Raw genomic sequence first — 25196 nt, 5'->3', positions numbered from 1 at the left:
TCTCTTGTCAGAGAGGCTCTTAGAGCAAACCTTGACTTTAATTTGTATTCCAATAGAAAAAGTGAAATTAAATTGCAGCTAGTGAGACAATTTCCCCATTTTCTCCTGACCTCTTGCTAAAGGGGACACAGAACATGTGCAACTCCATCAATGAAACACAATCCATCATTAGCCTAGCCTGCACTTGAGATCATGCAGTTGTGCTATTTACAAAAGTTCTACAAGGCAACATTTTTTTTTTATCCTAATAGATGTGCATACCAATCTTTAAATTGGTCAATGACATTTTCATTATACAATATATGAAAAAATCCAAAACTATGACTGTAAATACAGGACTGATATGATTCCAACTTTTTAATTTTCAATTAAAAAGAATTGAATTTCTATTTTGAAAGGGGTCAAAGAGAAATGATCTCTTGGGATAATGGAAATTATTTTTTCAAGGAAATATCTCCATCTTGTGGGCACGTAAGATGCCTATGTTTAGCATTATTTCCAAAATGTTGCATTTTTACAATTTGTTTTGAGATTGAGAACCCTTATATTCTATTGGTGGGAATGTAAATTGGTGTAATCTTTATGCAAATAAATATGGAGATTCCTCAAAAAATTACAAACAGAATTCCATAATTCAATTTTCCTACTAATACAAAAGATATGTACCCTCATGTTTACTGCAGCATTATTTACAATAGCCAACAGCTGGAAACAATCTAAGTGCCCATAAACAGATGACTGGATTCAGATGTGGTATATGTACATAATGGAAAACTACTCAGCCACATATGAAAAGAAAAAAGATGAAATCCTACAATTCACAGCAATATGGATGGATCTGGAAGGTGTAATTTTTTAGTAAAGAAAAAGAAAGACAGGGCCTCACAGGTGGCATAAGGGGTTAAGTCGCAGCCCATGAAGTTATCCACAGCCACTGAAGAACAAGTTGAATCCCCGGCCAGGGAGGAGACCCAAAATGTGCAGCAGACCTCTCCTGACTTGCCTGCGGCTCCCCTCAGCAGTGTATTTCAGTCAATCTACCTGTTCTGTTCCCCACTAAGTCTCTGGTGAATCCTCTCACCCTCCACACCTCTGGCCTATACCCCAGTTCTTGTATGCATAAATAAATAAATCTTAAAAAAAAAAAAAAAGGCAGGCATGATTTCACTCAATGCTGTATGTGCCAAAACCAAGCTAACAAATGAACTAAATAAGACAAAGAAACTTTTAGCCTATAAGATCAAATAAGTGGTTACCAGAGGGAATGGGGGTATGGAGGGTGGCGGGAAGGAGGTGATGGTAAATCAGTAAAAGGGGTCAACTGTATGGAGAAGGGTAGACTCAGACTTCTACTATGAACTTAAAGTAGCATATACAGACATCATTTTATAATCACACCTGAAACCTATATAATGTTATAAAGCACTTTTAATAAAACAAATGAATTAAAAAAATTTAAAAAGCACAGGTTTGAATGGAAAACTTTTGGATTAGATATTGTGGGAGGATACAAAGAAATATTAAATATGAATCAACCCAAGATAAGACACCTGCTCTTGAATCCTTCCCCCACTGACCCCAAATACATATAATTTTCTAGTAAAAAAGAGGAAGCACTTAATCAAGACACATGGTTTCAGGTAAGTATGGCAGAATTAGAGACATGAACTTTACTGCAAGACTCTGGGAACTCTTAATATAGGTGCAATTTATACTAGTCCTTGAAATCTTTATCAGAATTCAGTAAGTCAGTGTAAAGAGGAAACTGGTGCCCCGCATGATATGAAATGGAGTCAGATCATAAAGGCAGTGTTCTCATTTCTTATTGCTGCTATTACAAAGATTTACAAACTTGGTCGCTAAAAACACAAGGGTGTTATCTTACAGTTCTGTGGTTTAGAAGCCTGTATCATTATGGATATCACTGGGCTAGATCACAGCAGAAGGGCTGTGTTCCTTCCCAGAAATGCTGAGAGAATCTGTCTCCTTGCCCTTTTTCCATGTCTAGAAGCTTCCCACATACCTTGACTCATGGTCCCTTCTTCTGTTTTCAAAGCAAGTAACAGCAGAGTCAGCCTCACCTCTCATCACATAGGTCTCCTGTAAACACATTCCTTCTGCCCTGCTGTGCCTTCTCCACTTATAAAGATGCTTGTGATTACATTGGACACACCTGAGATCCAGGGTCTCGTCCTTTTTTAATTTCAGGTGATTTGATTTGCATCCTCAATTCCACCTTAAGTCCTTAATTCCTCTTTTCCATGTAACCAAACATATTCACAGGTCTCAGAGAGTAGGATTCCTTAAGTAGGAGGTGGCTAATATTCTAATCATCATGGTAAGGACAGAATGGCTGGGAGATTAGGAGTCACACAGACAAACAGGAACTTAGGAAAGATGTAAAGTGGAAATGAGAACCGAGATTAAGCAGAGGCTGTGAGCATGGAGAAATGCCACTTGATCTTGTCATGAAGAGCTTGTCTCCTGGCAGCAGCAGAGACCATGGACTGAAGGCAGTGCTTACTGGAGGCAGGGGACCAACTAGAAGGTAACCACAGAGCCCAGGTGGTTACTGTTAAATGTCTGAATTGACAGGTAACTGTGAAGACAATATTTGATGTGAAAAACACTATAAAGGGAGAACAAACCACACTCTATTATCAGTGTCCTGGAGGGAGAAAGGAAGGATTCTGACAACAATCAAATTTCAAATGTTAGAAAAATAGTATTTTATTATCAGGGTTTGGGAACCTTAGACATTAAGCAGGTGGAAGTTCTATAATTTAAGGGATGATCAGGAGCAGAGGTAAAGATAGTGTAGGATGGAATTAATCGGGCTTTTTACGATGTTGGTTGTTTTACTCTAGACGTTGCTTGTGGGGGGCTTGATTGTGTTGCTGTGGGTACGTGGGCACGAGGCACTCGTGCCCGATTGTGGACACTTGAGGGTGGGAGTGCATGTGTGCATGGGTGTGAGCCTAGAGGTCAGGGAGGTGGGGGCGGCGTACTCAGAGATGGAGATGGAGGACAGCTAGGAGAGGACCAGAGACTCCAAGAGAGGTGGGACCACAAAAGAACATCAGAGAAAGAATAAAGATTTGTGAGGGGCTGGTGAGTTTAGTTGCCGCCAGAGCCTCCTAGAAGATGCCTGCCTTGCCTGCCTGCCTAGCCAGCCTGCAGACTTGCCACTAGAGATAGGTTTACTTAAAGTTATAGGAGTCAATAAGATAGTCCAGAGATTAGATGAAATATGAAAATACCCCCTCCTCAAAGGATGCACAAAAAGAAATAAACAGGTGTAGGGTCAGGAATGGACACAGTGCAGGTTTTCTGATCCAGGAGACCGGGTAAAGGAGGAGTCAGAGTCCTCAGTGGCTTTTGCAGGCCTTTTATTGGGATTACCAGGTACACAGCAGGCAGGGGTGCTGGGGGGCCGAGAGGCTGTCAGGCCTCCCAGCCCCCAGCAAGTCTTCACTCTATCTGGGCTCTCTGGCGTTCTCTGCTTCTCTCTCGGCTTCTGCTACTTCTTTCGCAGCTTATCTTTTGGCTTCTGCTGCTGCTGGCATCCCTGTGACACCACCCTTAAATGTCCAGTCTCTCAGCCCAGGTGTACCCACTTCAGGTGACCGCCATCGGCATGCATTCAGGACCACAGGGTTCCCTCATCTATCCTAATGGCAGGAGGGCAGAAAAGCCTGATACCTTTTACCTTACCCTACAACAGGGAAAAGACTAAGAGAGAGCCGCAAAAAAATGAAGGGCTCTTAAGACAGAGTAAAGGAAAGAAAACAGTGCACAATGAAAACTGAAAAATCAGAAGAGCAGGACAAATCCAGAAAATCTACAAATGCAGAAAATGACAACCTGAGCATCCAAGTGCAAGAGTAACTCAGATTTGCCAAGCTCTCCTCTAGAAATATTGCATATTGCAAATTAATAAAGGTAAGGGAATAGTCAATGATTTCCTAATAAATCAGCTTAGAAATCTGTTAGTGAATGTGGACATGTCGTCACCAAAGCATAATAATACCTATTAGACATTTCCTACATTCCAGTCATTGCTTTATGCACTTTACATTTAATTTAGTGTTGTTGTGTTTTCTTTTTTCTTTCTTTCTTTTTTTTTTTTTTTGAGCATATATAATACTCAGGTTCTAGTCCAGGTGCTGAGAATATATATACATTTATTTTTGTAAGCCATATATTTATAGACAAACAGGCACAATTATCGTCTTCATGAAACCTTCATTCTAGTGGATTTTATAGTCCATTAGGGACTTGTTATTGTTCTCTAGACAAGTTACCTGAAGGAAGAAGGATTTTTGTCATGCACATGAGAGATAGAATAGAAGGCAAAGCCAGGTAGTCTGGCTCTGGCTTAACCACTGTGGAAAAAGAGATCCCTAACATGCTTTTAAAAATAGATGTACCTCCATATTAGTTTTAGAGACTTTTCAGATTTGCAAAATTCTCCTATTTGTCTTTTCACTCTCTTTTGTAACTGTTTTCATTAAAAAAAAAATCTGATAGTAATTCCAATAAAGGAAACACATCCTTAGACTCTGTGAGCAGCCACACAGAGAAAGGGTACACCTGTGGTATAAGGGGTGGTCATTCTAGTTTGTGGGGACATAGTCACACAAAGCCCTAACAGATGCACGTTTAATCAGAAATGATGTTAAAATCTACCTATGCAAACTGTGTTCCTGCCAAGAAGGAAACATTTGTCTAGAATGCAAATTCAATATTTATCCAGTTCTAAGAGGTACTGGAAGTATTACATAAGTTTATGACAGTACAGAGTAGAAGACGCACCATGTTGTAAGAAAATCAAATACAATCCAAAAACAATGATATAAGAATATATATATGTGTGTGTTTGATATATGTGCTTATATGTTTATATAAACATATATATCAAACATATATATGTGTGTGTGTATGTAAACATCTGCAGTGAAAATTGCATCCACATTAGCAACGTGCCTGGAAAAGTTTACAACTTTGTGCCGAGACATTAAGAAATACCGTTCTGATATTATTTAAAACTGAGATCGGTGCTATAGAATCAAATCCTCTTTAAAATTCTGAAATTTTCATTTTATTGCACCAACAAATTCGGCAAGAAGTAAGTTGTTTCTTCTGTTTTTTCAACTTTCTATATTTTAACTTTTTTTGGGGTCCACTTACGCATGTTAAGAGAGGAGGTCCATTTCCCTTGGTACAACTTTTGTTCCTCTCATTGGCTGAAGTTGTTATTTAATCACAAGGAGTTTTATAATAAAGTACAGAAATAATAAGGTAAATCTGTCCCAACATATTACTAATTACTTTTGCTAAATTTCAGAATATCATGTATTTAGATGGCATTTTAAATGCACCAAATTGTTTAAGATTTCAACATTATGGGATATCTAAGACAGGATCTTTAAGTTTGTAACTATAAAAAATTTCTCAAAATTTGTAAATAATGTTGTAATATGCAGAAGAATTAAGATCCGCTATATTATAACTTTATGAGATTTACAAGTGTTATTTTAAGCACATGGGAAATTTTATTTGTTAGACAATTTAAGTACTTAAAAAGAAAATTGAATACATTAAATTTATAAGTGCAGTTTAAAATATTTAAGTGATTTAATTAACTAGGTTGTAAAAAAAAAAACCTTTAAGAGATTGCCAAAGTTGCTAGGTTTAGTAAAAGAGTAATTAGATTTGTAAAATGAATTCAAAGACTTAAGAAAGAACTCGGGTTTCAAATTTGTAATTTTAATAAATCAGATATTAATATTCAAAATGAAAGTAGCCCTTAAATAATATTTCTAAGCATTAAAACTACACTCACGATACCAAAAAGTACACACAGATTTCATGTCACTACCCACAGCATCAAGTTCCTCATTTATTATGAAATGGCTGGATTACTGAACTTCTAAAATCCCTGCCAGGTCCTTTTAAGCTTCTGCAGATCCTTCTCTGGTCTCCTGGGCAATGTATTAGTTTATTTATTGTTCATCATACATTATAGCATTTTACCCAGGGTGACCAGGTCTAACTTCAATTCTTATCACAGAACAGAGGTCATGACCTAAAGCAGACTGTTTGCCACTTCTGTTATCTCTCCTCCCCCTTAGAAGCAGACTCCCCAGCATCTGCAGGCTGGTAGCCCCCAGGAGGAATGAAACGGTGTTTCTTCCTGCTAGTAGAGACTGCATCTCTGCAAGATGTGCTTGTAACAATACTCAGTCCCCATGTTTGGGCCTACAACACCAACAGGTATATGTGAACAACATTCAAAGGGCAGGATGGATGCACATCTTCCAGGGCTAGAATGGAATTGCTATTATTACATGTTACGATCCATTAATGGCCCTGTATATTGGATTTTTTCACCTTCTCCAGGTGATGAATGGGTTCTCCACCACTGCACAGCTCCAGCTTTGCTTCTGCTCATGGACCCTTTCCAGATGCAACCCTGAGCATTCCTCTTTCATCAGAATGTAGCACAAAAGCAGGACATTCAGAAAGTAAGTAACACAAAAGTATGACCACAAACCCAGAGATAGGCAGCTCTAGAATGAAAACGTCCCAGTCACCTACGGGAACAATAGAATATGAAACATGACAACACATAGCCTTCATGGAGTGTCCGTTCTTTAACCAGCTCACCCATCAATGCTACTATAAGTATGATCACTGTAACTTTCTGCTAACTTCCAGGTGGCTACCTCACCATGTCAACAATAGTGTAGTCTCCACCTAGGAATACTAGACTCAGCACCATGCCCTCTCCCACTCAAAACACAGTGTCACACACAGCAATCCCCAGCACAGGAATCTCATTTGCTTCATCCGCCTAAATACCAAAGTGGAATAATAATAAGATAAAGACCTGTTGAGGAGGAAATGATAAAAATCATCCAGATCACATTTCCTATTTTGCTTTTGAAATAAATAGACCACAGGATAGACAGTTTCTGAAAAATTTAAACAGCATGGTTCACAGTAGTTGATGGTGAGGACAAGTGAGTCTTCGGAATGCATTTTGGAGTAAAAGGCAGGGTGATCCAAATTAGCCTGAAGTGCACAAGCACACAGCAGAGCAAGAGGCAGAGAAAAGCAGCCAGAAAGGCAGATAAGGAAAATTGTCTCTATTCTGAGAGCAAAGGCTATAAGCCACTTTCAAACCTTTAAGGACCTTTGTATCACACTCTAAACAAAAGGGGGAGGGTGGGGGAATACAGGAGTGATAAATAAAACATACCCTCAAAAATCAATGAATAAAAATGAATTGGCACTGTGGTTGAACACTAGAGCCATTGCATTTCCTTGGTTTAAACCTTATCCACCCAGGGGATTTTGAGTAATTTGATGAAGCCATGTGTGCTTCAGAGGTTTTGTGGTCCTGGTGTAATTTCAAGTTAACAAGTTTAAGCTTTGCATTTCATGTTGCAGCATCTAGAATATTTCCTGATGTGGAGTTTTGTTTTAACCTACATTTCCATGAGCAATCTTCAGTTGCTCTACTGATGTCTCCCAAACTGTCAAAAAAAGTCTCTCTGGGGAGAGAGTATAACCTCTTCTAGGGAAAACACGACTCTGGAATATTTTGAAAAAGGGAAACACACCCTTCCCTTCGCTGTTGCGCTTAAAGCCGCAGAGCCAGTATTTCCATCTCACTATCCAATTAAGAGTCTCTTATCTTTTCTGGGAGTATATAAAATTTGATAACCCAAGTTTATAAATGTGAAGTTTGCATATGTACAAGTGAGCTTATTTTACCTTTCTCTTCACTTCCAACTTCCACATCATTTAGAAACTAGCTCTCTTGCTGAGAGGCGCTGGCTGACAAAAGCTGCTCTAAGTTGCAAGGTAGAAGACTTAAGGAGGGGCCTCCCTGCTGGCTCAGGGGTTAAAGACAGTGCTATCAAGCAACTGCCAGTCACTACAGCACTAGCTGGATCCCTGGCCTGCCATGGAGCTGATCCATATGCTGCATCAGATCTCTCCTATTTTGCCTCCTGCTGCCCTCAGCAGTGTATTTCAGTAGATCTGCCTGTTTTGCTCCCCACCCTGTCTGGTGAATCCTTTCACCCCCGCACCTCTGACCTACATCCCAGTTCTTAGAGCCCTCTAGGTTAGTTCCAGCAAGTCTAAAAAGACCTAATGAGCCATGTTCATGCAAATGTTTGTCACTAATACAAGGACAGTCCGATGACAAAAAAAAAAAAAAATCACACTAAAACATACGCAACAACATGTTAGAAATCAAAGCAGAAAGCTTATTAGTATAACATGAAGGGTCTCGTTTTGAAATAAGATGCTTTCCCATTAAGTGACTCCACCCTTCCCCATAAGGAGTCCTGTTAAAAAAAAAAAAAAAAAAAAAAACATTTCCTTCTCCTGATCTGATAAATAATGCATTGGTGATGGTGACAGGTTTGTAAAGATGGTGCTCGATGGGGGCTATGCATCTTCTTAATTCTTTCCTGTCTAATGCATGCCACGACCTTCAGCTTTGTGATTTGAACATTTGGCCTCAAATGTCAAAAGGCTTGTGCAGTGAGCCCAGCAAATTCAGCTATGTATGATTGGATTCACCACAAATTCCAAAATTAATGTGTGTTCAACAAGCAGTTATACTTCAATAACATTTCAACATGAAAGAAAAATGGAGCCAAGAATTTAAAAATTGAAATGTCATTAGCCTGCTTCTCCTTGTTATTGGCAACACTATCATTTCTGGTTAGAGGATGATGATGATTGTTTGAAATCCTCCACCCTCACCTAACTGACTAAGATACCCCTAAAGTGGAATACAACAGCTCTTATCTGCACTAAGAAACTAAAGGATGACATCCACAGGGAACCTGAATTCTTTGTGAATTAGCCTCTTTGGTAATATTCTCCCTCTCCTGATGCCGCACCCTGCAAAAATACAAGGAAAAAAAATGAGTTATTGGGCCTCCCCTGGTGGCGCAGCAGTTGAGCACTGGGATGCGAAGCTGCCCACAGCCTCTGCAGCGCTGGTTTGATCCCCAGCTGCCGGCAATGGTCCCACATGGTACGATAGACCTCTCCTGTCTCGCCCACTGCTCCCCTCAGCAGTGTATTTCGTCAGTCTGCCTGTTCTGTTCCTCGCTCTGGCTCTGGTGAATCCTCTCACCCTCCTGCGCTTCTTACTGTATGCAGTGCTTGTATAAATAAATAAATAAATAAATCTTTTAAAAAATGAGTTATTAATGTATGAGCCAATTGTTTTGCTTGAGATAACCTCATGGATCTTCTTAAATGTTTTTCTTGTACATGTTTGGAAGTGGAGGTGAAAGGATGTGGGAAGGGCATCACAGAAAATAGAGACAACAGAGGAGAAAAATGTTTATATTCATTTAATGGAAATGTTACTATTTGTATAAGAATTAGTTAGAAAGTTCAATGAAATCTGAGGCAGGCATAAGTCACATTGGCTTTAAGGACTATGGGTACTGTTTTATTCCACTGGTTTCTTTTGGAGCACCTCTCTGACCTGGGTATGCACTAACCATTTCCAGTATCCCTGTTGGTATACCTGTTCTCATCCATGTGGAAATGTATGGCCATTTAAGAACAGCTTCTTGGTTTTCCTTAGTGGCATAAGTGAAGGCTTTTCATGCCAGCCTTCTTATTTGTTTTCCTTTATATGCTATTAATTAAAGATTCCAAGTTGAAGTAAAGGGAGACTGATTCCCATGGCCAATAGGTCATTGCTGGTGGCCTTGGGAAATGGTGGGACCACTCAACTACCAATCACGGTGAGCTCTCAGCAGCAAGCAACTGACAGGGTCAATAACCACCATTAGCAGTGCTTCTCTGTGGAACATATCCTGATGATTATTTGTGCTAAATTACAGAACTCATTTCTGGATTTATTATAATATCAGGGAAAAGGTATTGGTAGCCATTTCTGGGCCAGAAAAGATATTTTCCCCAAGAGGGCAATGAGTTTCTTCCTCTTTACACAAGGAGGTAGCCCTGGACAATCTCCACAGCCCTGTGTTAATAGTATATTCAGCAGGAGAGGGAATGCACCTTCAGGCACATTGTTAAGGTGGTAGAGTTGGTGGCTATGCTCTTCTGTGACCACCATAAGGTTCCAAGCTCCATGCATTAAAGAGCTAGTTGATCAACTAAGAACACTTCAAAAGGACTTTAGAGGATGTTCCAAGCTTTAATGCCAATTTGAATATTGGGAAAAAAATCACTTGCCAACCTTTCATGAGATATTTGGATCACCTGGGTCTATGTAGAAATTCTAAGGACATAGTGTTATTTTAATAACTCCTTCATTCAAAAATAATTATGGAGCTGGTTCTGTGCATACACTGGGTAAGTATGGGAATAAGAGAATAAATAAGATCCAATCATTGTCCTAGGTCAATTCTTCCCATTGGGTTCCTAAATGATTCAGGTGGTAGGGGTAAAAGCCCTGGAAACTTATTAAAACAGCAGAGTACTGCCCACAGACACATCCTTTCTCCATGGATTGGGGCAGTGGAAACCATTTCAATCCTCTTCTATCTCACTCACTTAGAATTCAGCTCCATATGCCACCTGTTCCATAGTACCCAAATCAAAGGTGTGAGGATAATACAAATAATCTTGACAGACTCATTTAAAATGGGGGATATTTGAAGGGATCATGCTCAGCGAAATAAGCCAGAAAGAAAAAGAAAAATACCGGATGGTCTCACTCATAGCAGGAATCTAGAAAACTTAAATAAGGGAACAGGAAAAAGAATAACTATAAGAAAGAAAATGTCAAAATCAACAAACAACTATGAACAAGAGACACTCTATGGAGGGTGGGGGGACAGGGAAAGGAGGGCTTGGGGTCAAAATAAGGGGGTGTAATTGTATGGGGAATATAAAAATAAAATTTAAAATAAATAAAATAAAATAAAATGGGGGATATTTGGATTTATCCATATGTAAGAAAAAGAAACAAAGCAAAAAACAAACAAAACTAAGCCCTTAAACACTGATGACAGAATGGAGGTTACTGGTAGGTAAGGAGATGGGAGCAGGCAAAACAGATAAAGGAGGGCAATTCAATGATGGTGGATGGAAACTAATAGTGGTTGGTGGACATAATGTAATATATGCAAATATTAAAATACAGGGAATAACTGAAAAATAAAATAAAAAATGAACAAAGGGGAATATTTGGTTCTGTTATAAAGGACCTGGAGTTGTCAGCACCTTTCTAAACTATAAAGACATAAACAAATTTGTTGCTTTGATGATGATAAATGGCATAAGATCATCAGTGGTTGTAGACATGTCTTTGGCACTATCATACTGTTGAGACAGCAAAGCAAAGATTATAAAGGAAGAAAGTGGTCCAAGCTTGACATTTACCAGTCCATAAACTGGGAAGTCCTGTAGTCTGAGGCTTGAAGAAACCTGAACCATTATGAAACAATAGAATCTGTCCAATTATATCTGCAATCAGGAAGAGTCACTTGATCAAAGTAATTTAATAAAAGCAAATGACATGAAAATAAAAAGGAGGAAAATTAACAACTTTCTACAGGCCATTTTATATAGACTATACAACTGAATCTTCAGAGCAACCCTAATTGGGTAGACATTAGTATCCCCTTAACAGAGGATGCAGTGAGGCCCAGTTGGAGGCAATAAGCAAATTTGCTAAAGGACATATATTAAAAACATGATGAACCAAAACCCAAAACATTGTCTAAATGACTCATAAGTAAAATAGAGAGGCATATCACTCATTGCATAAATGACAGCTAAGAAGAAAGTTAAAAGTGAGGTACATGTTTAGAGGATGTGATCTTTTAATTCCACAGAGAGTGATCCAATACCCATCCCATAAATCAGTTTTTCCCATTGTCCTTTTTTCTAACCAACCAGAGAATACTACTAAAGAGAGCAGCATTGAGGGCCAGATTTCTAAGTAATGAAGTGAGGTGCTATTGGATTTAACAACTCTTGGCTGCTAACAAATATTCTGACATATAAGGTCAATCACGTCAATAACTCTTTCTCCCATAGCCCATTGTGGTCAGGCTGGTCCTGTCTCATCTAACTTTTAAGCAACGTGATGCTGTTACAAGCCACGCTGAAATGAATACTGTGAGAGCACTGTTCATTTGTTTTTAGTGCTTTCAGGACACACTGCTGAATTTCAGGTAGAGTGAAGTGCTGCAACTGAATGCCAAGCTGCTTAGGCATCCATGAACAGGAGCTAATTTTGCCGAAACCCACTTAACTATTGTCACTTCTTAGATCCTCAAAAGTGGATCATAGTGGGGTGCCCCCTTAACCAGCAACATTAGCAACATCCAGAAATGCAAATTCTAGGCTCCAAAACAAACCTACAGATACAGAAATTCTGGGAATGAGACCCAACAATCTATTTTCACTAGGCCTCCAGTTAATTCTGCTACACACTCAAGTTTGAGAATCGCTGGCCAAAAGAGAGCCGTAGCCTAGTAACCCAGCCTCTAAGGATTAGGGGAGGAAGCTTCAGTTCCATTGAATTCCAGTGCTACCTAATATTCTAATGACAATCTTTCCAGGGAGTGGAATTAAAAATATGCTTGCCTCTTTTGATAAATGGATTCTCTTCCTTAAAATAAAAAGTCTAAGTATCTGAATTATGCAGGCCATTAGGCTTACCTTAAACTGCTAGGAAGCACAGTCTCTAAATACCAGGCTGTTTTGTGTATTTATTTCTCAACTGCCACCCTTTTCTTTGTTCTAGATATTAGAAAACTCATTTATACTTTATAATCTTTATTTTATAAAAGAAAATTATGGTTCGAGAGTACAAACATTTACCTCCACTCTAAAAGTATCATTACTTTATATCTTAAAGGAGGTTGAAACAAATGCCAGAAAAGGTGGTGGCAGGGTACCTTCTATCAATATATTAATTTTCACTGCGGCAAATCTAAAGTCTCTAGAGACCATAAAAATTAGCCTCTGCTATAGTCGAATCTCTGGGAACAGGAAGTAAGCCTGATTTATGAAAGTGCTCTATAAAGCCTTCACAAATGGAAATGCATGCACTGCTTTTGGGCAGATCGGGAGGGCAGAGAGCTCTTCCTGGGTTTGTTTTTCTAATTGCCTCCAGCTCAAAATAATATCTAGGTCAAAGTGGCAAATACTGGGGTGGTATGCTTTGATCCCCTTCCTGAATCTCTGAGTTAGGGGTAAAGAATGCCTCTTCTTGCTGGCTTGCTTCTACTGTGGGTGACCCCTTTTAAGATCAGGAGCCGCACTGACCATCCAGGCTGGGAGGGTTGCAGTAGTCATGGCTACAGGTTATCTTTCCCTCTCCACTGCTATTTTAGATAACATGAAGAAACTGAGGCAGAAGAGGGAATGTTGGGAGCTTGCAGATCAAAAGTAAAAAATCCAGGACTTCAAGATTCAGGTATAATGAGCAATTACAACATGCTACAAAATTAAAAAGAACCATGTTCAGTTCATTCTTTTATTCTTTCTTCTAATGCTCTGATTCTTTATTATTCTGTCATTAGGAGAAATGGGGGTGGGGGCCACCGGGATAAATCGATGGCTTAGAAAAAACAAAGCCAGCCCCTTCTACTGTATGTAGGCAGAAGGTTAATTTTATACTCCAGCTAAAGGAAGATGAGGAAAGTCCTGGTAGGCAGGAGAGTGGGTGGGTGGCAGATGTCTTGTTCTGCCTTTTAGAAACACACATTTGAAAGTGGAGTCCTGAATATGCTACCCCCTTGAGATGCAAAGCAGTGAAGAGACCTGCTAGGAGGGAATATAGACAAAAAAAGAACTAGGCCAAACAGCAATTAGGAGAAAAAATTAACTGAAAGAATGCCAGAGGACTTTATCTTCTCTTTTCTCTGTTCCCCTGATAGACATTTAAAACTAAATGCTAAAGAAACAGAATTATTCCTTTATTTGATTTGCTCTTCTCTAAACTGTGTTTAGGACTCTGCAGGCAAGGAGGCTCTCAAAGGCTAATCATTTAGATTGGTGTGACCAGAGATTGCTTCAACTTTGATCTTTCATAGGCAGCGCCACACTCTTTCACGTTAACCTTGCCAATGTTTTCTATTCCCTTTAACACAGCTATTTTCTAGGGCCCTCAAAATATAATACATCAGCTTCATAAGTCTTCAATCTCCATGTTGATGGAGATGGTGCACAGAGGAGTGCCTCTGTGAATGATTAAATCAGAACCCTAGAATTTCAGGATGATAACACACTGTTTTCCATGCTAGAAATGCTATGGGATACAGAAAGAGAAATTCAAATCTAAAAATGTGACTTCATCTTTATGCCATTCATTTGAGGTCAGTAATTAAATAGATTTCCTCACTCTCCAATGAAGACATCCGGCATTCAGAAAAGAGGCTGTGGGTATTGGACTGATTTTGCATAAGTGTGAGAGCCAGAAGCCCGCAGGACAAATGCATTATTTAATTTTCCACTATCACACACTAAACAGCTTTTTTTAGACTCTAGGCATCAATTTGTTCCAATACTAAAGGCCCCAGTGGTAAAAAGATATGAAAATATTCAAAGTAAACTAATGCCTCTGAAACTCTTGGATCAGAATACTAATGCCTCCATCTGAAGAGGCCATAAGTCTGTTATCTTTCCATTAGAAACCTTTCACATATGTCCATTTGGACAATAAATACCTGCAGCTCATGGAACGGTAGTCAGTAATATCCATTTATTTTTCCATGTAATGCCCTTCTTTGTAGCATGTCTCATGCAAATTCATCAGCAACCCTGTTTTTATGCTTTAAATCCTAAAGAAATCAAAGAAAGCTTCTACTACTACATTTCATTCTAGCTAACTTTGGGTGGTAACTAAGAGAACATCATGTAATTAGGAGCTTGATAACATTTCCTAATGAAGGAAATGAGAATTCTCTTTTCTTCTCTCTCTCTCTCTCTCACACACACACACACACACACAGCAATTAAGTTAACAAATCTGTATGGTGCACTTGTGACTCACAACATCGATTCCCAAACTAATTCACTGAATGTTTACTAAGCAGTGGCTATGTGATGTGCCAGGCACTGAGCTCTGCACTTTGCATTGAATAGGTCCTACCTTGTCCATAAACAGCTCACCGTATAGGGAGAAGTCATTTATATAACTCCTTAATTAAACAAATGTGTTCAATTACTGTTCGTTGTTTGAGAATGAGGAATGAGGGAATGGGGTTCACAGGCAGTGTTAGGGGCTTTACAAAAGAAAAATCCCCAGTAGAACATGCCTTTCCCTCCCTTATCAAAGAACTTTCAATTTCTTCTCCCAACATGACAATGTGCAGGAAAAGCAGGGGTTTGAAGAATTCAACTACCAAACTACCAGAGAGCCCAAAGTCACCAAACCCTCAGTGACAGAGCTAGAGACTTTCAGCATCAAGTACAGACTAAAATCTAACTCTAAGGACAAGGGAAGAAAGAAGCATCATCAGCAGGGATAGGCACTTTGGAACATGCAAATAAGAATACAGAGACCAGAGTCACAACACAGCACAGTGATTAAGAGTGTGAGAAGATGAAAACTCCACAACATTTCTTTGGAGCTGGAATCTTAGCACAACCACCCATGTGACTTTGAGCAAGTCATCTTCCCTCTATATACCTCTGTTTCTTCATTTATAAAGTGGAGATGATCATGCCAACCACTCTGGACCATGTAAAGTTTAGAAGCCTTGAAACATATAAAGTTTTTGGTTTGTTTTGTTTTGGGTTTTTTGTGTTTTTAAATTTTTTTTATTTTATATATTTTTACATCATTTTTCATTTTTGCACAATGTATGCATTTTCATCTTGGTTATAGTCTTCATACAATTCCCACCTTTGTTTTGATACTACTCCTGTCCGCCCCCTGCTCTGCCTCCCCACCATAGTGTGTCTCTGGTTTATAGTTGCTTATTTTGATTTTTACTTTATTATAATTAGTCTTTTTACTGGTCCCTTCTTTAGGTTTTCTAAATTCCTGCCATGAGTGAGACCATCCAGTATTTTTATTTTTCTTTCTGGCTTATTTCGCTGAGCAGGATCCCATCCAACTCCATCCATATTGCTGCAAATTGCATGAGTTTATCTTTTTTGATTGCTGAGTAATATTCCATTGTGTATATGTACCACATCTTCTTGATCCAGTCATCAATTTTTGGGCATTTGGGTTGTTTCCATACCTTAGCTATTGTAAATAGTACTGCTATAAGCATAGGGGTGCATGTGCCCTTTTGAATTAATGTTTCTGTGTCCTTTGGGTCAATACCTAGGAGTGGAATTGCTGGATCATATGGAAGCCCCATCTTTAGCAGATTGAGGAATCTCCACACAGCTCTCCATAGTGGTTGGACCAGTTTGCACTCCCACCAGCAGTGCAGGAGAGTTCCTCCTATAAGGGTTTTTAACTCATCCCTGATACCTAGAAATTTTATAGGTAAAGTTTTGCTAATCAATGAACTATTATTTATTTTATTGTGGTAATACTGGTTTACAGCATTGTTTGTATTTCAGAGGTATAGGATCTCCCCTGTTAGGTGTTGTTACCATACCTTAACAGCCACCCAAATATCCATAGTCCACCATCATCATCCATTGGGCCCCCGTCCTTCTTTCCACCGCCCCCTCTCTGGTAACCTCAGTTGTACAGCCAAGTTTCTAGTGTTTGTTGCTAATTTGTCTTTATTTGATTCTTTGTTTTGTTTCTCTGTATTCCACACATAAGGACACCACCCAGTGTTTGTCTTTCTCCTTCTGACTTATTTCACTTAACATAATCCCCTCCAGTAATATCCATATTGTTGTGCAAAGCAAGGGTTATATTTTTTAATAGCTGAGTAATAATCCATTGTGTATCTATACCACATTTTCCCAATTCACATGTGGTTTTGGGTACTTAGGTTGTTTCTGGAGTTGGCATTGTAAATAGTGTTGAAACGAACATAGGAGTATTTAAATGAACTACTTATATTTACTTATATATCTAGGTTAGAAAGATTATTATTAGTATCTTCTGAGAAAAACAGAGATTGCTTTCAGAAACTGCTGTAGTTAATCTTCATTTGGTTTTAAGTATATTGTATAAAATATAAATGGCTCTCCCTTGAGAATGTAGATAATAATAGTACTTGAGCTATACTATAAAATGTCAGGAGAATTGATAGTTGATCATTAGACATAATCAGAAGCATTTTTGCCTTCCTAAGTTCTAAGTTAAAGAACCAATGTGGATATTATTATAGATACTAATACTATGAATAAATAAATGATTCTGGCACCCAGGACAAGAAAACCCAACTAAATTCATGATTGACTATCTTACTGGGGAATATTTGCTATACTGGTGGAAGATTGTACTAATATACTCTGGGCAAAGCCCAGGATATATAAACTAATAGACACTGGAGTGACAAGGATAGAATTTTAGTGAGTCATAGAATGTGAATTAGCATGCATTTTGTCAATCCAGATTTATTCAGCACTTATATACAACTTACTATATAAAAAACAGGTTACATTTGCATTTTCTGTCCTTAAGGAGCCTAAAATTTAGCTGAGATATCATATCTACTATACTAGAATCTTAACAAAAATGGGTCAAGAAATAGTTCCAGAATAACACAAATTGAAATCTGCACAATAATATTTCATAGAAAGAAATCATTAAGGGTTCAAACAATTCAAAAGGTTTTAAGGAGGAGGAAGATAAATGAAAACTGATTTTTGAAAGAGAGCAATGTATTGAATACTTGCAAGGAAGGGATAAGTCAAGATGATAGATCAACACTGCAGGCAAAAAGGCCAAAGCCTATAATGACAACACATAGCAGTGATTGTTCTTATAATGCAGAGAGGACTTTGATGGGACTAAACAAATATACTAAACAACCTACTAAGTACAAGCACTAGACCATATGTCAGAGGTGGTAGACTGGAAGAGAGGGTATGATGATCTCTCATGGAGCTTTTGATGCAATGAGATGGGAAAATAATGATACCATGATGATGTAAAGTTAAATTACATAAGTAAACTCTTAGTTCCACACTGTATAACATAAAAGCTCCCACAAAATGTCTATTTTCATATAGTTTTGGGACAAATGGGTGATCAGTAAATATTTATTTAATGAAGGAATATCAACAAGATATAAAATATTCTGGATATGAGAGAAGAGACCAATAGAGTGGAGAGGTTGACTGCTGGGAAGTACTTCATGAATGAATGGCCATCTTCACTGAGTCATGGACAATGGACAGAATATCAATGGCTGGACAGAGTGGAAAAGCAGTGTGCTAGGCCAGAGAAAAGTGTGGAAAAAAACAGGGGCTTGGGGTTGTGGGGTGGGAAGAACATGGAGCTTCATACAGGAATGGTGAATAATTAAATATAGATGGCACCGCCTTGGAAAGATGAAAACTAACTCTCCATGTTAACTTACACTAAATGCTGGGAGTATCCAGGCACAGATTACTGAAGTCCACCTGCAGATATGATGATGAGAAAGGGGCAGGCTGCACCATGAATCTACAGAACCCCAAGTTATCTGTCCTTAAGCAAATGACTCAACCTTGCTGAATGTTACATTTTCATATATAAAGTGGAATTTGTTCATTCCGTAAGCATTTTGTAGGTATTTACTGATAATCATTTATTCTAAGTGTGTATGTCCACTACACACTTCACTCTTACACTTCTTTGCCATGTGACTTTAGTCAACTTACTTTATCTCTGTGCCATTGTGACAAACAACCATATCTACTTCATAGAATTTTCATAAAAGTTAAATAAACTACTACATTTTGAGTACCTAGAACTATCTGGCGGACACAAAGTAAACATACCATAATGTTCATTTTTATCCCTGAGGATAATGATCATGATCTTGGTGAAGGGGAAACTGGTGGTGATGACAGTCACTTTGTAGGTGTTACAAATCCCTGTCCATAATACCCTGGGTCTTTAAGTAAAGATAAAAGAGGTCCATGCTTATAAAACTGTTAAAAAGTACACAAACATTAGACCCCAATTACTCTAAAGTAAATCTTGCAGGCATTTAAAATTCTGCCAGGACAAAGCAATCTAACCAAAATAGACCATTACATGCCCTGTCTTGGGCACAAAGGCATAAGATATGGAGAATAATGGGCCTCCCCTGGTGGTGCAGCTGTTGAGCGCCTGGACTGCAAAGCTGCCCACAGACTCTGCAGCGCTGGTTTGATCCCTGGCCACCGGCGAGGATCCCACATGGCGTGCAGACCTCTCCTGCTGTGCCCACTGCTCCCCTCAGCAGTGTACTTCATAGGTCTGCCTGTTCTGTTCCCCGCTCTGGCTCTGGTGAATTCTCTCACCCTCCCGTGCTTCTGACTGTACCCAGTGCTTGTATAAATAAATAAATAAATAAATCTTTAAAAAAAAAAAAAGATATGGAGAACAAGTTGGGATTCCTCTGTAAGTTAAAATATTTTTAGAAATAACAGCAACAAATACCACACTTCACCATTTACAAAGTTAGGGTATAGAGAAAAGAAATCTTCAATGTAAAGGCAGGAAATTACTGAGATTTAGAGAGGTCTAACAAGGTACCTTTATTCAGCCAAAATGTATTGAAAGAAGCCATTTATTTTACTAGTCACTTTTAAAGAATTAAAAAGAATATAATGGCAGGACAATTGATAATATGTGGTTAATGAAACTACTATTTTTTGGTGTTTATTTTTGTTAGTTTTTAAAAATTAGATCTTCTATATTAATATCAATTTTAAACATTCTATTCTGGCTAAATAAATGTAAAGACCAAATTCATAAAGTAAGTGAATGTTTATAAAATTTTGAGTTGTAGATTGCTTACAGTGTAAAGACAACGTAATATGGCATTAAAATTACCTTTCATCAAAAAAACTCAATAATGTGAAAACTAAAAAAATACAGGCAACCTCACATACAAGTAAAATTTCTGCATATTAAAAATGTATAATCCTTTAAAATAGTATGTCAGAATTGTCAATAACAGAAAATCATGTTCACAAGCTACAAAGTGAATTCAAGCCAATTATAAAATTGTGATCACAATAATTATTATAAAATAAATCACCAAGTATTTAGTCTCTACATTTTTATGCACTCCCCAAATTTTCTAAACTAGCTTTTGATTATGCATTAAAAATACTATAGATAGGGGCCTCCCCGGTGACGCAAGTGATTAAGGAGCAACCGATCAAGCTGTCTGCAGCCTCTACAGCACAAGTTTGATCCTCGGCCCACCAGGGAGCAACCCACGTGGCACAGCAGACCTCTCCTGACTGGCCCACTGCTCCCCTCAGCAGTGTACTTAGGTCAATCTGCCTGTTCTGTTCCCCACTCTGTCTCTGGTGAATCCTCTCTCACCCCCACACACACCTCTGGCCTGTATCCCAACTCTTGTATGCATAAATAAATAAATCTTTTAAAAATGCTATAGATATATTAAGGCTTCGTTTTAAGACAACGTCAAAAATTAAATGTAGAGATCAAAGAGTTAAATACCCTTAGAGAAGGCAAATGGTAGAGTGCAATGAATTCACCCACTGGGCTAACTGTATGCCAATCCAAAGGGTTTCTGATTCAGCAAGCTATCAAATGATAATGTTCCTGTACAGGGGAGACTACATTTTACACTACCAGGTACTAGATGAGATCATATACTACTGAGTCAGACTGTCTTGTGCTAAATCTCAATTTAGACACCTTCTAAGTATACAAATTACTTCCATTTCATCATCTGTATGATGAAAATAATAATGGTATACAGGATGGTTATAAGACTTAAATTAATTAACATTTACAAAATAACACTTATTACACAGTAAATGTTTTATATATTTTAGTAGCTGGCAAAGCTAGAATTATTCATGTTTTACTATATCAGATAATAGTTTTAAGATTTGCATGACATTTTGAAATTTTTTCATATGTATTAATTTTAACTCTATTTTTTCCAATTTTTATGTTTAATTACTTGCCATAAAGTCTTTCTGAAGCCTCCGAATAATTATGCTTATTGAAAAGCAGGGAATGCAAGGCGGCAGGGAGGAAAGGCCAGCTGAGTCCTGGACCTCTGATATATTGGAGCTGGCACAGGGGGAGGAAGCTGGGGAGCTATACTCTGAGGATAACAGAAAAAATGGAGGAGGCTTAAGGTACACATCACTAGTCAAGCAAGATATTTTGTATTTAATTGATATAATATGACTCTAAGATAAAACCATCATTGTAGCTAAAACAACTTTAAAATTTCCTAGCCAAAAAGAAATAAAGAAGGCAATATTAATTATGAACTTTCAAAATGAACAAAGAAGGCAATATTAATTATGACAACAAGTCAAAGCATAAACAAGACTTCTAGACATAGTATCCACTTTTTTTATATCAAGACTAAATGAGGGCCTCCCCAGTGGCGCGGTGGTTGAGCGCTGGGTTGCGAAGCTACCCACAGCCTCTGCAGCGTCGGTTCGATCCCCGGCTGCTCCCCGGCCACCGGAGGAGGGTCCCACATGGCGCGCAGACCTCTCCTGCCGCCCACTGCTCCCCTCAGCAGTGTACTTCGGTCCTTCTGCCTGCTCTGCTCCCCGCTCTGGCTCTGGTGAATTCTCTCACCTTCCCGCGCTTCTAACTGTACCCAGTGCTCATATAAAATAAAATAAATAAATAAATCTTAAAAAAAAAAAAAAAAAAAAAGACTAAATGAAAATTCTTTATCATTTCCATATAGTCAATAAGGGTAATTCTGATGAGGCTGTATTACTATGGTGACTTGGGATGCTGATGTAGCCTTAACAGGAAGTATGGTCTAGCTAAAAAAAAAACAGAAACTTGGGAGTCAATGAGACTTGTGTTCTCAGTATATCAGTCCAGACATTTCCATTTTGTATCTACATATCCTATATTTTTGTTAGTATTGTCCCTCATAGGGCTAGTTTACTTAAGCCAAAGTTTTTCCACTTCTTATTTGATTTCCAAGAACATTAATGAATTTGGGCAAAGATTGTGTGTATGCATCTATATACTACACACACATAAACACACAAGTAATAATTGCATTACTTGACAGGAGACAAGAAATTCCGCAATGACAAGAGGAAAATATGCAACAGACCAATCAATCACTTTCCAGGAAGTAAACATGCACTAAATGTTTACACTAATCCCAAGTTCAATGCACTTGCAAATTGAACTTAGTTGAGTCCTCCAAAGTGTTTATCACATGGCTTACTAGAAGAGATAGCAGATACAAAAAGTAAGCACAAAAGCAAATGCTGCAACAGAACCTCATGTCAACAGGATAGTAGAGAAGAGAATGCAGTGATGACTACAACCTCAGTCATCTGGCAGGAGGATAACTATTCATAGATGTGTTAAGAAAAATTCTTCAGAGTATAAGAGGGAGGGCTCCACCATCAAGGATAACTGTGGGTCCCAGGAAAGTCTGACCTGCTGTGAGGCTGTTGGAAGCTAGCAACTGCACAATCTCCTTCTGGAACTGAGTAGAAAGACAGTAGAAAGACTGAGTAGAAAAACAACTTAGCAAACAAAGGTTGCAACAGGCATGCAGGGGAAGAGAGCAGCAGCATACAGAGACTTGGTGATCTTCAGGAATAGCACCCGTCAACCCATCTACAGCATCACTATCCTTGTGGAGTCTGATGTAACAGTGCCGACTCAGTCTGGTAACCAATTCCTGACATCCCAGAAGGAACACGCCAAAGAGATGCCCACCAGTACCAGAGGCACAGTGGCCCAATGCATAGAACAAATTAAAAAACAAACAACAGGGAGAAGGAAAACTCCAAATAAGCCCTTTGGGGAAGGACACACCACAAAAAGAAAATCATCCCCTAGAACTCAACAACAATAATATGGAAGAACTCAAATCCTCTGTCTTCCAGGTAGAGAATTTAGACTCACCATGATTAGAAAACATAAAGAAGACAAAAAGGAGGGCCTCCCCGGTGGCGCAGCGGTTGAGTGCTGGGTTGTGAAGCTGCCCACAGCCTCTGCAGTGCCAGTTCGATCCCCGGCTGCTGGTGAGGGTCCCACATGGCACGCAGACCTCTCCTACCACCCACTGCTCCCCTCAGCAGTGTAGTAAGTCAGTGTGCCTGTTCTGCTCCCCGCTCTGGCTCTGGTGAATTCTCTCACCCTCCCATGCTTCTGGCTGTACCCAGTGCTTGTATAAATAAATAAATAAACAAACAAACCAACAAACAAATAAATCTATCTTTTTTTTTTAAAGGAGACAAAAGGAAAAGAATGATATGAGAAATAAAATTAATGAACTGAGGAATGAAATTGAGTAAAGAAGGAAACAAAGGAAACAGAATATTAAAAGATTAATTGAGGAGTTAAAGAACTCTGGTAAAAGCAACAGAAACAGAAATGATGAAATGGAAGAACAAATTGGTGCTCTTGAAGATACAGATATAAAAATAACCAAAAATGAAAGGGAAAGAGAAGTACAAAGGACATAGAAAGAAGAAACACTTTGAGAACTTTCTGACATCATGAGGAAAGGAATATGAGAGTTATAGGAATCCCAGAAGTTGAGGAGAGAGACCAAGGAACTGAGAAACTATTGAAGGAGATAATCAAAGAGAACTTCCTGAGTATGAAGAAGGAGATGAAAATAGACATACAGGAAGCTAAAGAACACCAAATTACCACAGTGAAAGGGAAATTGCAGCAAGACACATAATAGGAAACATTCAAGATAGGAAAAAATAATGAAGCCGACGAGGGGGAAGAAACAGATAACCTATGAAGGAAAACCAATCAGGCTGACATCATACCTCTATGATGAAACACTACAGGCAAGAAGAGAAAGAAGTGACATGTTCAGTAAACTCATAAAGTCAACAAATGCCAACCAAGAATACTTTATCCCACAAAGCTCTCCCTTTTCTATAAAGGAAAAATAAGGACCTACCCAGACAAACAGAAACTCCAGAAATTCATTATTACTAAACCCCACTACTACAAGCCAAAGTCAACAGAGGAATGAATAGGAAGAACAGAATAAGGTAAGGAATAAAATCACAAAAAGACAAAAACTCTCCTACGCTGCGGGTAAGAATGCAAAATGGACCAACCACTAAGGAAAGCTGCGTGGAGTTTCCTCAAACTACTAAAAATGGAGCTACCATATGACCCAGCAATGTTACTCATAGAAATCTACCTAAAGAACACAAAAACACTAATTCAAAAGGATACCTTCACCCCTATGTTTATTGAAGCACTATTTACAATAGGTAAAATATGAAAACAACCAAATGTCCAAAAATAGATGCGGGGATGAAGAAGATGTGGTACACATACACACAATGAAATACTATACAGCAATCAAAAAGATAAGTTCATGCCATTTGCAGCAACATGGACGGAGCTAGAAGGGATTATTCTCAGTGAAATAAGTTAGAAGGAAAAAGAAAACTATCAGATGGTTTCACTTATAGGAGAAATATATGAAGAGCAAATAAGGGATCAGCAGAAAAAAAATAATAACAATTGAAAAACCAACAAAATTAAGAGGCAACTATAAACCAGAGATATTCTGCAGGGTAGGGGGAGGGAGAGGGATAAAAACAGGGGAGGGAAGAGCACATGGGGCAATGGTGATGGTTCATGTGGGGTGGTGAATTGTTGGTGGGAATGCTATGGGGACTACACCTGAGAGGAGAAAGCAAATCAATGTACAAAAATAAACAATGATGTAAAATATATATGAATTATATTAAATTAAAAAAAGAAAAAAGAGTTTATAGTTTAATTATATTAAATTAAAAAAAGAAAAAAGAGTTTATAGCAAAGGGTAGGGATTCGGAGAATTAGACAAAGGTGGGTAAATGGAACAAACTTCAAGTTATAAGGTAAATTAAGTACTGGGAATGTAATGTACACATAATGATGATAGTTAACACTGCTTGTGTGTAGTATATTTAAAAATCAAAATCAACAAACAACTATGAACCAGAGACACTCTATAGGGGGTGGGGGTCAGGGAAGGGAGGGATTGGGGTCAAAATAAGGGGGTTGCAATTGTATGGGGACTATAAAAATAAAATTAAAATTAAAAAAATAAATAAAAAAAAGATGCCCCATGATCAATATTTTGAGATACTTCCACATG

General features: G+C 38.4%; 1 protein-coding gene and 1 long non-coding RNA gene across 10 annotated transcripts in view; one reads left to right on the top strand and one right to left on the bottom strand.

The window, feature by feature from the left end:
• The window catches only part of UNC5D (unc-5 netrin receptor D), a 726786-nt gene that overhangs the window by 290236 nt on the left and 411354 nt on the right, over positions 1-25196 (bottom strand). The window lies entirely within an intron of this gene.
• Positions 10143-15648, top strand: LOC129146773 (uncharacterized). The gene is made up of 3 exons (XR_008553973.1): positions 10143-10365; positions 13362-13444; positions 15345-15648. It is a non-coding gene; the product is annotated as an uncharacterized LOC129146773 (long non-coding RNA).

This window comes from Talpa occidentalis, unplaced genomic scaffold (genome assembly GCF_014898055.3).
Source record: "Talpa occidentalis isolate TD23 unplaced genomic scaffold, MPIMG_talOcc4v2.1 talOcc4.4, whole genome shotgun sequence".
Classification (NCBI taxonomy): Eukaryota; Metazoa; Chordata; class Mammalia; order Eulipotyphla; family Talpidae; genus Talpa; species Talpa occidentalis.
This window is presented reverse-complemented; position numbering and strand designations above follow the sequence as displayed.